We start from the raw sequence: 13,841 nt of genomic DNA on the forward strand, positions 1-13,841 counted from the left end.
ATCGTTTATTTGTCATCGGACTATTAAGCGTCCTCAGACAAGGCCCACGGTCCAATATATACTCTTCAACCCTTTATCCCTATAATAGCTCCTCAAAATTTCATTTTTTTCTCCCAAAAAAAAAAAGGATTTTGATACTTCAATCCCAATTCTGCTCTTCCCTCACATCATTCATGTATGTGTAGTTGTCTTTTCAGTTGCCTAGAAGCACGCTTCTGACACTTTAGCATTTGGAACGCAACTGCAATTAATTCTTGCAGTTCCATGTTTCCTACGTTCTAAAGTACCATAAGGATCAAGCAACTGGGGATTTTATAGGAATGCGAGCAGGAGTTTTCCTACTCACTCTTCTCTCTCATATATATACTACTAAAATACTTTATCCATCTTACTTAAACATTCAAAATTCAAGAGCTAGTTTGAGGAGCATTTCTTCACTCTCGTAAATAGTTCCTAGTCACTTCTTCCCTCTTTCTTCACTTCGGTCCTTCCCATCTTTCTCTTTATTCAGTGTTTGTTCTCTCTTCGATCCACTTAATTTTGTTTCGTCTACCTATTCCCTTCCTTTCCTCGAAAGGTATAGAGAGCTTTAAAGCTTAATACCGAATCCCACCAAGAGTGTCCATTAGGTACTGCAAATAAGAAGGGTGGCACACTGATAGGCAGGAGGGAGAAGTTATGATCCTTATGATTGTCTTCATAGAGGGAGGGATGAAAATCACTATGGGTAGAGTTACTAGGGATTACCTTATAACTCATAGGCTTTCCCCTACTCAGTTCGCCCTACTATGTTTAGGATCTTAGGGAGTGTAGATGCCTTCAATGAAAAGATGGGCTTGAACCTCACCCACCATGACGTTAATTGGATTTACAACAGTCACCACTTATCGGGGCAGGGATATTATCTAAAAACTAAGTACCTTGAGGTTAGGCTTATATCGTGCCTCCTCGATTCCAACAAAGGCATGAACAAGGATTACTTGATTGTCTCTAAGGAGTGGCATGATGGCCTCCATTGCCCGACAAGAGAAGGGACACCAGGTGGGGCTCCTAAGTCTAGGACTTTTTGTTCTAATGATAATACCCCCATTTATCACTAGTGTCTCCCATGCTCCCTTTTTTCTTTATTTTTTACTTGTAATTTAATTTTCCTTTGACTTGCGTTGCTTGTACTAACAAGGCTTTTCTGTTTTTGATGTTTTTGTAGACAAGTATTCAGCCATCCCGAACTTGAATCTCGTCTATCAGCTAAATTTGAACAGAATACTTAAGTCAGAGGTATTCATTCAGAGCGACAGACAACTAAGGGTGACACACTTAATCCTAGGCTACATTCCAATCTCGTCCAGCTTCTAGGCACCTAAGTGTGTGATCAAGGCAAGGGACCCATGCCTGCACCAAATTAACGTCACGGTCCCGAATTTCTTATAACTGGCCCCATCCCAGAAGGCGTGCAACAGATAGAGCGGCCACTCCTACGCACTACTGAGGAAGTAGCCACACCGTCCCAACCAGCCATCAATAAGGAGGAAGAAATAGTTGACATTTTTGAATCTGAAGACTATTTTGAAATCTTTAGCTATCACCAGCCCTCAGAAGCCCCAGCCGAGGACTTCAGTCATCTTCCTTCTACCTAGGTGAGCAACACCCCGGAAACTCCTCATATTCCAGACGCGATGGTGCTACAGTGCAAATCGAGGACAAGCCTTCTAGAGCTGATGGAATCCCAGGCCGGAGGCAACACACACGAGAAGGCGGTTCAGCCCAAAACCTCTGTCCTTCCCCCTACCCAGACTTCCTAACCCGACCATGCTGACAAAAAAAGGAAGCGGGACCAAAAAGGAAAATAGGTGATCGATGAAAGAAGAAAATCTCCATTTAAGGAAGCCGAGGCTTAGAGGGGGAGCAAATAGCCCAGGGTCACGCAAACCAAATCTTCTAGTAAAGGAGCCATTACAACAAGGAGGGGTGACCAATAGATAGAAATCCTAACCTCGACCCCCTCTATAGTGTTGGATGGAGCTCTTGTTCCGAGTGATGCCTCCATAAGAGACTTCCAGCAGGGCAAGGCTGGGTACATAGCCAACGCTATGGAGCAGGCCCTGCTGCTTCCCTCCAACATGGCCGACCTTAGGTCGATAAGGAAACATGAAGTGTTCCTCAGCCTGAAGAGGGACCTTGCTATGATAAGTCCTTCACCCAGCCCCCCCCCCCCCCCCCCCCCCCACTTTACAACCTTTTTCCTTTTTCTTCCATTTTTTTTTTTTTTAATTATGTTTCTTTCCTTGGCAGTTTTTTCAAGCCATATATAAGGTTGGGCTAAGGAGATGGTAAACTTCTCCCACTAGCAAATGAAGGAAGAGGAATTATGTTTCTTTCCCATAGATGACGCCAATTGTAAAGACCCAATTTGAATCCTAAGCTCAAAAGTCAAAAGGATTTTGGCCCAAAAAGACCAATACAATGAATTTGTAGATAGTGGATCAGAAAACTAGGCTCTAATGAATTAGACAACAATTATGGTGGGTTTAATGACCTGAAATCAAAGATAAATAGGTTTTATTCAAAGAAAATCGTCATCGGCACAATCCGAGAAGATGCATTCTTATATATATCTCTTTTGAATTTGGTTACAAGTCTAGTTCCTATTGTTACAATGTTTTTCCTTTCTTTTTCTCTGATCCTCTTCCCTCAGGGTCTACTTTATATTTTATACTATCTTCTTTCTTTCATCTCCACCCTCTACGTGTAGATTAAGTCACTGGTGTTGATCATTGTCCTATCAGCACCTTCCTAAAGTTTTTGGAGTAGCTGTAAGGCTGAAAATTACTATTCAGGTATCACTTCCACATTAATGCAGTCAGAGAGTTAGCTACAAAGCATTTAATGTGGTGGTAACAGCTTTCTCCTAGATATTTCATAGCTTCCCTTTGTCATGTGCTTTCATGATGTGTATTCTTATCAATAGGATATCTCGGAACGTTACTCTGGATAGCAGACCACACCTTCTGACCTCTGCTTTGCTTAGCCAAGGACACATTCTTCCTCGGCCCACCTTCCCCAACCTTCTCAGTCATAACTTGCTTGTGAAGTTTTGATTTTTACGTCTTCACTATCGTTTATCTGTCCTCAGACTACTAAGTGTCCTCGAGTAAGGCCCACGGCCCAATATATACTCTTAGGCCTTTTATCCCTACAAATCCCATTCCCACCCCCACAAGTGTGGAGTCATTTGGTACATGTGTTTAAATACATATTTTCAGTTTTTAAACAATATTAAACGTATTTTCATACACCTTTTCATCAACACGTATTTTCAAAAAATACAAATAGCGGCTACGTTTGTTTTGGGTGAAATTCATTTCCGGAAATGGTTTTCTATATTTTCGGGTGTTTGGTTGCGCTGGAAAAAGCAATTCACGGTCAACTGAAAATGATTTCCGGAATCATTTTCACTTCAAATAACTTCCGAAAAACAGAGAGAAAGAGAGAGCACGAAGACAGAGAGAGAGAAAGAGAGAAAGAGAGCACGAGCACCGCGCCGAGAAGCCCAGACATGCCGGAGACGTCGCCGGCGAACCCCGAGCACCACGCCAATCTCGCCTTCGATCGCACTACGCCGATCTCGCCAGCGATTGCCTTCGATCACCTCCGCTCGATCTCGCGATCTAGCCTTCGATCTCGCAATCTCGCCTTCGGTCTCGCACCGGCGAACCCAAAAGCCGTCAAACCCAGAACCCAGAACCCAGAACCCAGCGCTCTTCGCATCGGCGAGTCGCACCGCGCCACGCCGTCGATCGTCGATCGTCGATTGTCGTCAACCCAGACCCATCGCTTCCTCTTCCTCGATCTCTCAGTTTTTTTTTTTTTTTTTTTTTTTTTTTTTTTTATGAACTGATTGTTGTTGTTGTTGTTGTGGTTGTTGTGTTGTTGTCGCCGGAATTTGCTGTTGTTGTTGTGTTGTTGTTGCCGGAATTTGCTGCCGGAATTTGTTGTTGAATTGGCTGTGGTGTTGAAATTTTTTGTAATAAAATTTGTTTGGATGCTGAAAAAATGTGAAAAAATTGTAGGAAAATAGCATTTTCCTAATAGAACCAAACACATGAAAATATTTTCCACAACAATTTTCATAATACAACCAAACACTTGAAAATATTTTCCTTTTTTGGAAAATAACATTTTCAAAAAATAGGTATTTTTTGAAAAATATTTTGCGGGAACCAAACGGACCCAACATTACTAGAATAACGATACCAAACAGCCCTATCTTTTAAATCCACTTTTCTACCATCCAATGATTTCATAGTGCCCTTGGTCTCTTGTGGTGATGAAAGGTCGGTGATTAAGACAGGTGGACCATCTCACAATTATTTAGGTTGTAAAATTGGCAAGGAATTGAAGCCCTCGCTGGTCAGACGAAGTCCAGAAAAGACCTAGTGTTTTTTTACCATTAGCCTTTCGAAACAATTATCTGTAGCTTGACGTTCCAAAAATTGCCTTTTATTTTTATTTTTATTTTTTTATTATCAAAATGGCAGTGTGGGTGTGGCACTCTTAAGTCTTAAGTCTCGGAATTCAACTCAATTGAATTCATTTGCTTCAATTAGACATTGGATAGATAAAATTCACAAATATATACTCTCTCTATCTATGGTAGTTTCGACCTATCTTGACCAGGCCAATTTGTCTAAATTTCACTAAGTTTTGATTGCAGCTTTAACTTTTCATGTGTAAATGTATCTCTCATCTTAAAAGACTATGAAACTTATCCGACTTGACTGTGCATGAACCAAAATTGGGTTTAAAATGAATAAGATATCACAAGATCAAGAAAACAACTCAATACTTAGCATTTTTCTGTTGAATGTTGAAAAGTGTGACTATAATTTAACTAAAGTAAAATCGAGGTCAATGGGATCAAATCAAAACAAATAAGATGTGGTTGGAAAGTAAATCAAACAATTTATTTTTTTTTTTTAAGGTCTTTCAAGAGATTCCAAAAGACTAATCCAAACTCAAGAAAATTCGAGAGACCGAGATAGTATTTACCAAAAAATGTATAGGTAATTACCATCTAACTCTAGTAATTCCCAAAATGAGGGCCAAAATGGGCAAATGCCCCTTTCGTGCAAACAAAGTGGCGTTTTGCCTCCTTTCCCAAACTAATTAGGAAAATGCCCCTCTTTTGTAACTCGATTTTTTAAAAATCGAGTTAAAAAAAAAACAATTCTGAAGCCCTATAGTGGCATTTTAAGGAACCTACAGTGACATTTTAAGAACCTATAGTGACGTTTTGAAACTCGAGTTCCATGAACTCGAGTTATAGGCAATTTTTTTGTTTTTTTTTTTTTTTAACCTATAACTAGAGTTCCAAAACGCCACTATAGGTCCTTAAAACGTCACTATAGGCTCCTTAAAAACGCCACTATAGGGCTTAACTCGATTTTGAGAAAATCGAGTTTCAAAAGAGAGGCATTTCCCTAATTAGTTTGAGAAATGGGGTAAAATGCTATTTTGTTTGCATGAAAAGGGCATTTGCCCATTTTCTCCCCAAAATGAGACTTACCAACTTTGTGCTCAATATACTTTATAATCAATAAAACACACAAATCATCTCTTGCAATGGCATGAACATGGCTCATTGATCAAGCTTGAGCTTGAGTAGGGACGGAACTAGCACTTGGAGTTAAGGGCGAGAAGTATAATAATAATAATAATAAAATCATTATAAAATTTAAAATAAGTATCTATTTAGTATTAACAAACCACCAACAAAGACAAAGACACAAAATCATTGTTTCTTAATATATTACAATGCAATTATGTATGAAAAGGGAACTTGGCATATGCCTTTGATGCTTGCATCTACTACTAGGTAAGGGCAAAATCATTTTGTTAAAAAAGTTTTTAAGGTCCAAGTAAAATTGGTTGATTAGACTTTTTTTTTTTTTTTTTTTTTTTTTTTTTGCTATTGGTAATTCTTGTTATTGGGCTAATTTTTTTGGGCTTGTTAATTTTGTTTTAAATTTTAGATCAATGATTTTTTATGGCTTTTAAAAGGATCAATGATATTGTTAAGGGAGGCAATTGTAATTTTATTATACCAAATTGCTAAAATTAGTACCTATATATATACTATTATTTTTTATAACAAAAAAAAGGGGGGATGGGGGCACTGCCGCCTACGTTCATGAATAGCTACGTCTCTGAGCTTGAGGGAAATCTCCAAATAAATAATATGAACGAAGATAACATGAAAGAAAAAATAGACACAATCACAAAAACACTAAAAATTTTGTGGTTCAGTAATAGCCTGTGTCCACAAGTATTAGCAAATACTTGTGTTTATACACCAAAAAAAGCACTCACAAATGATAGAGGTGATGTAGAGGCATCCTCGCAAAACCCAAAACTCTAATACACGCAAATAGTTTTGTTATGCAAATACATATAACAAAGAACAAATTCTCTTTAGGGCTCTCACAAAGTAATTCTAAGTCTCTTCCCATGTGTGATAACCCTTGGAAAAAGGCACACTTGTATATTTATGTCAAGGTCATCTAGGTCAAAAACAAAGTTCCAATGCAATTCAAACTATGCAACGACTCAAACCTTATATTGCTGAGGTTATAAACCCTTATCAAGCCGGGTTTATGCCGGGATGTCAAACGAGTGAAAATATTATCCTCGTTCAAGAAGTGATTCGAACTTTAAAATCCAGATAGGATCGGGCTAGGTACGTCGCTCTTAAACTGGATCTTGAAAAGGCGTATGATCGATTAGAATGGTCCTTTATTCAGGAAACTCCAGAATTTTTTCAGATGCCACCAACCTTCATTAATCTCATAATGAATATGATCTCCTCCACTCAGTTCCATATTCTGTGGAACAGGACTCCTCTCCCAGAAGTGGTGCCAAGTCGGGGAGTTAGACAGGGTGACCCTTTATCCCCGTATCTGTTTATCCTTTGTTTGGAATGGTTGTCGATCAAGTTGGAAGAGGCTGTTCGTGGTAAACTTATCCACCCTATAAATTTTTGGGCTAGGGTACGCCTCTTGCATTTATTTTTAGCAGATGATATCTTTCTTTTCACGAAAGCCACGGCTAGGGACTATAAGAATTTATGCAAAATCTTACAAAAATTTTGTGATTCATCCAGTTAGCTTATGAGTGTTACCAAATCAAGATTGTGGTTTTCTCCTAGTACCCCTAGGTGTATAAAAGAGCAAGTGGCTGGAATATTTGGTATTCCCACCACGGACCGCATTGGTACATATCTAGGCACGCCCATTTTCACCACTCGTCACAAAGCACAATCTTATCAATATTTAGTGGACAACATACAAACGTGAATAGAAGGATGGCAAGCCAAATATTTATCGATGGTTGGCAGGGCTGCCCTCATAAAAGCCACTATGACTTCCATCTCGATCTACGCCATGCAAACCACGCTCCTACCTCAAAAGATTAGTCACCAAATAGACAAAATGAGTTGCAACTTTCTTTGGGGGGATACTGATCATCATAGGGGTTGTCACACGGTTATATGGGAGACTGTCATGTTACCCAAGGAGGCTGGGGGGTTTGGCATCCCCTCCACCCGACATAGAAACCATGCGATTCTTATGAATCAGGCCTGGCGCCTCTATACCAATCCTACTACGCTTTGGGCCCAGGTGCTAAAAGCTAAATACTTTCCACACGCAACCTTGTTTACTAGCCCACGAAATTCAAAAGGGTCCCATATTTGGACAACTTTCTCATTAGGAGCCAAATTGCTTCTTAAAGGCATGAATTGGATTGTAGGCGATGGCCACACTATTCGTATTTGGAAGGATCCTTGGCTTCCCCACGGCTCCCTTCGTAATTATATGGAGGGTCCCCTTCTCCCCCATGATGAAGACCGTAGGGTTAATTCGTTGCGGATCAATCACTCTTGGTCTTTCGACTCACTTAACATCTCTCTTCCCTTCCAACTTCAAAACCTTATTTAGGGTATTCCTGTGGTACAATTTACTCAACTCGCTGATACTTTCCTATGGCCCCACAATAATAGTGCTTGTTCAGTTAAATCCGCTTCAAAATTTCTTTTTCACCTACAACAATTACCTTGGAATAAACTGATGTGGAACTGGATTTGGACATTAACATGCCCCAAAAAGATCCTAATTTTCTTCTGGAAGGCTATGCGTAACCGACTACCCACCAAACAATTCCTAGCTTTTGGGCGTACCCATTTGGATAACCACTGTCCCTGGTGCCATACCCTGGAAAAACTCTTTTGCTATGCTGGCAATTTTATCCTCATCAGTGTGCCACTCTCCTTCCCTATCATACAAACCCACAATATTGTTCTTCCTTCTTCACTGACTTACCCTTTAGTGGAAGAATTTTGTATTTTTATCCCTTGCCGTTAGCCATACGGATCTCGACCTTTGTCTCCAGAATACCTCTTCATGGTGCAAGAGCTCATTTATCTCCTTCTTCAACCCATGTATCCTCTCCATATTTTGCCCATAGCCTTCTTCCATCAATGTGGTAAGCTCTCCTTGTTTTTCTTCGAGGCGAGTTCTAGTATTCCCAAAGGTGGCATGGCTCCAAGCTATGAGATCCATTCTGCATTTTCTTATTTTCTCAAATAGGCAATACATAAGGCTACCATGAGGTTGTGTCTGGTTCTATAACTCCTGGATGATCCTTTTGCAATCGGTGTGAGCCAACCATTTCTCTTCAAAGTGCTGGATTTTGTGGCGTCTTCTCCGAGGTTTAGTGGGTGGTGCCATGTCCAACATAATAGGATCGTGATCAGAATAGGACACTTAAAGGTGACTCACTTTTGCTCGAGGGAATATCTCACACCATTCAAATGTTGCAACTGCCCTATCTAACCTTTCTTCAACAAACGCTGCCCCATGTCGACCATTCCTCCATGTAAAACGATACCCACTTGAAAGTTCAAATAGCGTTGAAAACACTATGAACGTTTAAACCCCCAAAATACAAATTATCAATTCAAGCTTTATATCAAACAATGTATGTGCGAAAAATGATTATAAGCTTATACCAGAATTGATAAACAATCTAAACCAAATAAAATCACATCCACAACAAAAATTAAATGGCAAAGGTTAAGGGAAGAGAGATGCAAACACAAGGACAACACAACGATGTGTTATCGAAGAGGAAACTGAAGCCTTCGGCGTAAAACCTCTCCGCCGCCCTCCAAGCGGTCAATAATCCACTAGAAAATGAAGTTGAGATATATGAACAATAATAGACCCTCCAAGCCTAATCTACCCAGGTACCTAAGCCCTCCAAGCTTCTTACTCTAACGAGGTTACGTCGAACTTTTGTCTTTTCTAGGTTACCGGATTCTGCTATAACCCATAGCATCAACCAATAACCATTATTCCCTTCTTAACTACTTCCTAAAGTACCAAATAGCCTTCTCATAGATATGGGTATGGTGAGAAAAGAATTTGGGTAAGAACCTCTCAAGGATGTAACATGGAGAGGATGAAAGTAGAGGAATTTGAAGAGTTTCTATGTGAAGATTGTGAATGAATCAATCTTATTTTTCTCTAAGGTTTCTCTCTCAAAATTCTTTCTGAAAGCTCTTTACATTTCGTGGGTTTAAGAGGGTATTTATACTTGGGTGAGAAAGGAATGCGAAGAGTCAGTTTTTCCCAAACAGGGTGGTCTGGCGGCTTGGCTTCACGACTTGACTGAGTTGCAAGTTCAAGCCACGAGATAACAGAACAGCCAGGTTGGACTTTTTGTTCTGTAGTGCTCCAGCTGGCGTGACTGTTCATCTTTTCGCACGCTTTACTTGCGTGCTGCATTTGGCGGCTTGTCAGTCGTGAGTCACCTGCGAATCTCTGCATCTTGCACAATCTTGAGCATTTCTTCATACTCTCTCACTCACTACCCTTACATAATTCCCACCTAAATATAGGGTTACTAATTGCTAAATTACAAGCAAATTTGGTACGGAATAAAGCCAATACAATGGTTGATTAAATTCAACCTTACACCACTAAAGCCCATATCAACCAAGCCACAATGGAGGAGAGTGTGACGGAACTCAACCATCGGAGCCATCGGTCTTATATTGCCATCGTGTTTTTTGTTTGAGGCCAACAATTCGTTGAAATCTCCTAGACATATCCAAGGAAGAGAACCTCAGGCATGTAGGTGTCTCATGAGTCTCCAAGTGTCAGTTTTGCGTTCTTCCTCCAAGTGGCCATATATACCTATTAGTCTCCATATAGGTGAGTTCTGTGCGTGTACGGTCACATCAATATGGTTTGGTGAGTATGTTTGTGTGTCCACAATCACCCCCTCCCTCTAAAATAGTGCCAATCCACCCTTACATCCGTTGCATGAAACAGCTAACATGCCATTAAAACCCAATTCTGTCTTAATCGGTTTCATCTCTCTATCAGTCAATTTTGTTTCCATAAGGAACAAAATTGTGGGAGCTTTTCTCCTCACTAGTTCGGATAGGACTTCAACTGCACGACGATTTCCAAGCCCCCGGCAGTTCCAATTTAGGACGATCATTGCAATCGGCTAGGCTGAACCTTAGCCTCGACTGATATTCTTGTTTGTATTTTCCTTTCATCCACCTTAAATCGCTTTGCATCATTATACCCATGGTTGCTGCTTTAATTTTGTCTCTTTGTGCCCACTTTCAAAAGACAAGAGTGTGAGGTCTTGGGTTGTGTTTGGGTTGGTGAAGGTTTTGTTTTGGCTATGGAAAGGGTGGTTTTTTTTTTTTTTTTCTGCGTGTGTTTTGTTTTTGGTACTTTAAGTTGGTCACGTAAGGGTGGTGTGCCTAGGGTTTGTGGTTCATTTTGTTGTGTGCCATATGTAATTGGGATTGAGAATAAATTGTTGGCTTGATTCTCGGTGCTGTTTAATGTGGGCTTTAATTGTGGTTGGTCTGAAAGTGGAATGTTTAAGTTGTCCAGGTATGGTTGTGTTACTGTGGCGTTATGGGGTTGGGTATTGATGATGTTTGATTTCAATGTGTTTGTAACTGAAGCATCAGTTGTGGCCAATTGTGGTGACGTGGTGGCAACGTGCATGGCCATCATAGGGTGTGATTGGGGCAGTAATGGCATGTTTAGATGTTTAAAAAAGGAGGGAGAGTAGAGTAGAGGGAAGGAGAGTAATGCAATTACCTTGTTTGGAAGTTTTTTAAAGAACGAGGGGGAGGGGTTTGGAGGAGTTTGGAGGGGTTTGGACTCCCTCTAGCCCCCCATTTTTAATTCTCCCAAATTGGAGAGATTTGGAGGGGGAGTAGAGTACATAAACTATTGACTAAGTAAATTACCTAATTTACCCTTATTATATTAACAAAATTACACAAGAGGAAGGACTAATTACTCCCTTCCCCTTACTAATTTTAAAAACATCCAAATAAAGTAGAGGTGAATCATTCTCCTCTACTCTCCTCCCCACTGCTCCCCTTCCCTCTACTTTCCTCTACTCTCCTCCCTCTCTAAACTTCCAAACAAGCCATAAGTGACGTGATTGAGGTTGCGAAAAATCCGGGTTGGCCTTAGCTGTTTCAGTTATTGGGTTGGCTTTTATTGTATTGTGTATCGGCGAAATATTGGTGTTGTGTTTAACAGGCGTTTCGGTATCGGGTTTGCTAGGCGTGTCGGTTTCAGTCGGCGAAGGATGTAAGGTGTTATGTGGTTTGGTCCGTGTGGTTTTCTAGGTTCGGGTTGCATGGTACTGAGTTCTTTTTGCCTTTACCGGTCTCCCTTTTATCTCCGCCTTGAGCCATTCTCCATAGGGCTGACCACCTTCCTTGACTTCCACAGGTGATGAACAGTCCTTATGATCATGGCCTATCCAACCACAATTGAAGCACCAACCCACCAAACGTTCATACTTGAACGCCACTCTTGACATCTCTCCTTTCAGGCTAATCACAGGGCCTCCCCACTGGAGTGGTTTATCAAGTGGGAATGCATGGTACTGAGTTCTTTTTGCCTTTACCGGTCTCCCTTTTATCTCCGCCTTGAGCCATTCTCCATAGGGCTGACCACCTTCCTTGACTTCCACAGGTGATGAACAGTCCTTATGATCATGGCCTATCCAACCACAATTGAAGCACCAACCCACCAAACGTTCATACTTGAACGCCACTCTTGACATCTCTCCTTTCAGGCTAATCACAGGGCCTCCCCACTGGAGTGGTTTATCAAGTGGGACCTCCACTCATAGCTGCAGGAATCTGGCTTGGTCTGAGTTGAAAGCTCTACAGTCGACTTCCACCAATTCACCAATACTACTACCAATATCCCTTCCTGCCTCTTCGTTAATTAGATCAAATGGCAGACCCTAGACTTGAATCCAAAATGGTAGTTTCGAGAAAGTGACTGAGCTGACAGACATCCCTTTTCCCCATCTTCGCAAGGCCAAGAGATGGTTATCAAAGCACTAGGGTCCATTATTCCAAACCCACAGCAGTTGGCTTTCCATCGAGAATTTGAATTGTAAAATCCCCTCACCCACTTCAATTATCTTTATATCCTCACCCAATTTCCACATACTCTGTAGTAAGTGTTTTGCAGCCCGTAAATTTATTTGCTTTGATGTGAGAAATCTCCCAATGAGGCTTAGGGAGAATTCCTCTAAAATTTTGTCTCTCTTCACTGATCGGATTGACATAACCTCGTCTTCTTCCGTAGTGAGCTTCATGTTCTGTATACGTTCAAGCACCTTAGACTACATAGTAGAGTCTAGTGTCTGCCTCCTTACTGTCAAGACAAGTTACAACTCCTAATGGACGCGCTCTTGGACTTCCTCGTGATAGGAAAGAAAAGATGGAAAGAAGAGCTCACATTATGTGAGAAGTATGGCTCACCTGGCGTGAGAAAAAAATCGTAACCCACTCAAAGAAAGAGAAGAGATAATAATTAAATTTGCTACAATTGAGTCAATTTCCCTATGGTAAAATTTATAATCTCTTTAGCATTACACAACCATTTAAAAAATTTACTATAATTATAAGAGTCATGTTAATAGGTGTATTTTTGGTAATTGTTAATAAACTAAATTAGAAAAGTTTTGATACCACTTTTATGGAAATTATCAAAAAATTAATTGTTTTATCATTTTCCTATAAATTGTTTTTAAATTAATGTCATTAGAGTATTTGTTAACATTTCCCTTTTTATAATTAGGAGTTAGACCTTTTTTATGAAGGGATAGAGAGTATAGAGTTTTTGTAGTTGAGGTCTTGGTCTGGTTTACAAATTTTACAATTTGTTAACTTGTGTAATTGTGAGTGGTTAATGAAAAGCGGTGGATTTATAGGAATAAAAAGTGTTTATCACTTTAATCATACTAAATAAATAGTGAAATTGAGCTTATGATAAGAAATGTCTATGGAATTACTTCCTCTCAAACAATTATGAGTCTCTAAAATCTATTCGCTTTTTTCTTCTCAAAAAATAATTCACTTTAAATGTTTCGATGAGAAATTATACAGTCCTAGTAGTGGACTACGTCACTTGTTCACAATTTTAATAAAAAAGCTTCTACTTATTTGAAATTGCTAAGTCAACAATTAATTTTTTACTCAAACAATTATGAGTCTCTAAAATCTATTCGCTTTTTTTTTTCTCAAAAAATAATTCACTTTAAATGTTTTGATAAGAAATTATATAATTTTCATGATGGATCATGTCACTTACTTACCATTTTATTAAAAAAATTTGATTTGTTTAAAATGGCTAAGTCAACAATAAGTTTTTATTTAAAAAAAATTTTAATTCAATAATTTTAAATAGGGGTAAATCTTTTAATAAAATGATAAGTAA

Source organism: Quercus suber, unplaced genomic scaffold (assembly GCF_002906115.3).
Source record: "Quercus suber isolate HL8 unplaced genomic scaffold, Cork oak 2.0 scaffold_563, whole genome shotgun sequence".
Classification (NCBI taxonomy): domain Eukaryota; kingdom Viridiplantae; phylum Streptophyta; class Magnoliopsida; order Fagales; family Fagaceae; genus Quercus; species Quercus suber.